The sequence below is a fragment of the Poromitra crassiceps genome (genome assembly GCF_964638095.1).
Source record: "Poromitra crassiceps genome assembly, chromosome: 4".
NCBI lineage: Eukaryota > Metazoa > Chordata > Actinopteri > Beryciformes > Melamphaidae > Poromitra > Poromitra crassiceps.
The window spans coordinates 43506393-43510840 of record NC_139626.1 but is presented as its reverse complement, the minus strand read 5'-3'; the positions used below and the strand labels follow the sequence as shown (position 1 = coordinate 43510840).

Here is a 4448-nt window from a genome sequence, read left to right as displayed (position 1 = left end):
CACAGCCAGCGCCTGCTGCTTGAAACCCTGTTTCTCCAGGAAATGGGCCACCCTGGTCCTCTGCTCTTTGGGGATTGTGGGGAGCACCTTGTCGGCTATTCCAAAGTCCCTCCTCATGACGGCAGTCTGGTACTCAAGGACGGAGACCAGCAGGGAGTAGCTGACAATGTTGAGCTCCTTGTCTCCCAGGTACAGACGGTCATCCTTGGGGATGTAACCCAGCAGGTACATGGTCCTGTCCAGATGAGCAATCGTGACAATGTCTCCTCCTACAAAGTAGTTGAGTCTGTTGATGGAGCTGGTGTAGATGAAGCAGTCTCCCACCCACAGTCCAGTCTTCACAATCTCATAAATCTCTCCCTGCTCCTCAAAGGCATCCTCAATACCATCCTCTGTGACTCCTTCGTTGGACTCCTGGGAGGCGGCTACTTTGTCTGCCAGGTAGCGCAGGATGAAGAAAGACTCTTCTGTGGCGATGCAGACCAGCTCCGTGGAGTCTGACCAGAAGATATGTTTGGGATTGGATTGGATTTTGATGCGGCAGATCAATTTTGTGTTCTCCCAGTCATAGAATGCAAGGCCATTCACTGACCTCACCCCCAGCAAGAAACCCCCATAGATACCTTCAACTCTGAAGTCTGGCTTAAAAGATTCCTTTTCCTTGAAGTTCTTGAATATTTTGATTATACTGTTTCCTTCCCTGATGGCATAGTCAGAGTCGTGAGCCCAGACAAACTCCTGTGCTGAACCAAAGCTGCTCTTGTTCCTCAAAGCTATAGCAGTGTAGATGATGTACTCTCCATCTCCACACACCACAAGGAACCTTCCGTTGGGGTTATGCTGGATAGTTTGGGGGTAGATCTCGCAGCTGCCCATGTCTTTGGCGGCCAACGGCAGCCTCTCCCCATCCTTGATGTTGGCGTAACCGATGGCCTTCAGGTTGGCCTGCTGGAGCTCGCTGTGCTTGGCCCAGACGATTTTCCCGCTGGTGTCCATGGACATGGCTGGCTCCTCCCTCCCCAGCTTGAGGATGATGCTGCCTTCATCGTAGCCCAGCACCACATTGTTGGAGCCCCTGAGGCTGCACACACACCACACTCGCTCCATGCCGTAGTTCAGAGTCCTTTCCAGACGGTAAGTGCTAGAGTGCCAGATACGTACCGTACCTTCTTGTGATCCCGTGATGATGATAGGCAGCTCTGGGTGGAAGCTCACGCAGGTGACATTATCGGTGTGGCCCTCCAGGGTATGAACACAGGTCTTGTTCTGGTAGTCCCAGATCTTTGCCAGGCGGTCATCAGCCCCGGATATGAGGTAGGGCTTGTCCCCTCCACTGTAGTAGTCAATACAGTTGACTAGTCTCTCATGGCCCTGCAAAGTAAAATTGGGAGATGAGGAGCCCAGCTGCCAAACCTTGATGCTCCGGTCTAGTGAACAGCTGGAAAACTGGTTGTTGTCTTTGGGGTTGATTACGATCTGCATGACGTAGTGAGTATGACCCTCAAACACTTGCCTGCACGACCACTTCTTCTCCCAGTCCCACAGCTTGATCAACATGTCATCGCTGCTGGTGAGGATGTAGGGCTGTGTGGGGTGAACAGCGATGCAGCGGATGTAGTCAAAGTGGGCCTCGAACACGTGGACCTGCTCCAAGGTGTTGTAGTTGAACACATGGATTTGCGTGTCATCCGCTCCAGTGATAACCCAGTTCTTCCTGGCCACAAACTTAGCAGCTCTGACTGGTTGTAAAGCAACTTGAAATGTCTTCACTAGTGTCTGTGTTTCATAGTTCCACACACAGACGCTGCCATTATACAGACTGGCCAGCATCCATGGCTCGGTTGGGTGAAGGTCCACACTCTTCACTCGGTCTGAGCTGGCTGTCAGCCTCCGCTCGATGTCCAGCTTAAGAGGCATGTTTTATCCCTGTGTTCTCGCTGTGTTGTCACTAAGACGGGATACTCCCTCGACCTGGCACTCTATAGCCTCTGCAGGGAAGGATTTGTGGCATCACTGATAATATCACAATGTCTATGACATCATCAGTGTCTGTCACTTGCGAAATTGTGATGTCATCAGTGAGTGATGACATCAGTGATGTCACTCAAGCAATTGCAATCTTATCCTCTTACTAATAACATAGTCTGGATCTACTATGGAGTCTTGTGATTATTGGAGAGCAGGGAAACAGTAGACGGATGAATCCAGAAGGCGGCAATGCAACATAAAGGATACCAACTGCCATAAAACACTACAGAAGAAGATGGAGTCTTGTTCTCAGATGACTCAGATTGCTAAAATAATCTGCTCAGAAGAAGCACTGCGATGAAGGATCGACTGGGAGAATGAACTGCTAGCAGGACACAAGCAGACGAGGATGTTGCAGTCGCCTGTGGACAGAGATGGCTTCATGGATGGCTTTTTCAGAAGGGTGGAAGGCGTTAGGCAACTCATTGATAAGATCTCCTACCAGGTGGAAGAGGTGAGGAAGGTGCACCGCATGATCCTGTCTGCACCAGACTCAGGGGGATATGGTCAACAACATTGAGCAGAATGTCGTCGGCAGAATGGCGGAATACGTTGGCCATGCAAAAGAAGAGACCAAAAAAGCAGTGAGATACCAGAAAAAGTCCCGGAGGATATACATTATGCACGGTTGATCCTCTTTGCTGTCATTGCACTAATTGTTGGCCTGTCTGTGGAAAGAGTATATAGCCGCCGCACACTAGTGATGTGTGGCTCGGACCGCTCCAACCCAACCTGTTAAGAGAGCCAGTCCGCCCCGCCTGCCTCGTTCAAATACCCGCTAATGCCGAACCTGCTCCAACCCGATGGCCTGCAAATGGCCAATATAATGTGTATAATGTATAATGTCTCAGATGCAGGGCTGAGCGCTGTGAGCTCTTCAGGTGTCCAAACACACTCTCTCTCTCTCTCTCTCTCTCCCACACACAAACGATGCATTCTTTCTTCACATGTATGATATGATATGATAGTACGTCCAAAGTATGCACATGACATGTGCACCTATGTGCAGTGAATATGCCACTGTCTCTGACTGTCTTATCACTCTACTGCCTTATTGTTGCTTGTTGTGTCTCTTGTTGTTTTTGCACTCATATGCCCTGTTATATTTGTACTATGTTGTAAACGGAGTTCACAGCACAAGAATTTCACACGTGATACTTGTACTACGGAGTGACAATAAAAATCTTGAATCTTGAATCTTGAATATTCAGATAATACATTTTACATCAAATAGCTGGCGTTAGCCTCTGATGTTAGCTAGCTGTTACCCGTGAGCTACTTTACTTACATGGCAGTAAAACACCACTGAACGACCAGTTTGATATAACTGTCAACCAGTCACGCTCTTTCCATAAAGCCCACTAGCATCGATAGATGTAGGCTAGCTGTTGATATTGATTATAACAATATTGTGGCTCTAAAATAATGTTTTTATCGATGCAGGGCGACTGTAATGGCTGCATAACTGTTTCCGGTATTTCCGGTCTGAGCGCAGACCAAGAGTATAGTGAAGTCAAGAGGAGAATGGTCCTCGGCTTCTTTTACAACAGTGCCTGGAGTCATTGTGTTGCATTGGAAGTGTGTGTGTATGTGTGTGTGTGTGTGTGTGTGTGTGTGTGTGTGTGTGTGTGCGCGTGCGTGCGTGCGTCTGTCTGTGTGTGTGTATGTGTGTGTGTGTGTGTGTGTGTGTGTGTGTGTGTGTGTGTGTGTGCGCGTGCGCGTGCGCGTGTGCGTGTGCGTGTGTGTGTGTGTGTGTGTGTCTGTGTGCGTGCGTGTGTGTGTGTGTGCGTGTGTGTGTGTTTGTTCCTGTCTGGTAAAGAGACCCTCATATCAAGTCTGTGGCAACACTGCATGAAATGAGCGCTCTCATCCATTTTGAGTGATACCTAATGAAAGTGAGATGAATTGACACGAGTGTGTGTTTGCTTGTGTGCAGCAGCATGCCAGCATGTGCTTGTGCTGGTGCCAGTTTGGCTTGCTTTTGGTCCATTCATTTCACTAAAGCATATAGGCTACACTCTGGGAATTGTCTAGAACGTGACTCATCCACAACATGTGAATTCACCCTCAGAGCTTCGTTGTGACTTACATCTATGGAACTACAGTCATGTGATCTGAGTACACCCCAAACGCTTTCCTGAGATACAAATAGGCTGGGGAGTGGCCCAGGGAGCCATGCAAGGACACGTTTGACGAAGGCAGGGGAGACATGATAGCATGTGTAGATATTCTACACTGAGTGGAGAGAGGATAACAGGGGAGACATATTAGCATGTGTAGATATTCTACACTGAGTGGAGAGAGGATAACAGGGGAGACATGATAGCATGTGTAGATATTTTTCACTGAGCGGAGAGAGGATGACAGGGGAGACATATTAGCATGTGTAGATATTTCTCACTGAGTGGAGAGAGGATAAC

At 48.6% G+C, this 4448-nt stretch overlaps 1 pseudogene across 1 annotated transcript in view; it reads right to left on the bottom strand.

Annotated features, from left to right (window-relative positions):
- LOC310774418 (coatomer subunit beta' pseudogene) overlaps positions 1–1917 on the bottom strand; it is a 2494-nt pseudogene extending 577 nt beyond the window's left edge. The window contains exon 1 of the transcript in view: positions 1–1917. This exon is cut by the window's left edge and continues 577 nt beyond it. The product of the transcript in view is annotated as a coatomer subunit beta' pseudogene (transcript).
- Between the last annotated feature and the right edge of the window lie 2531 nt (positions 1918–4448).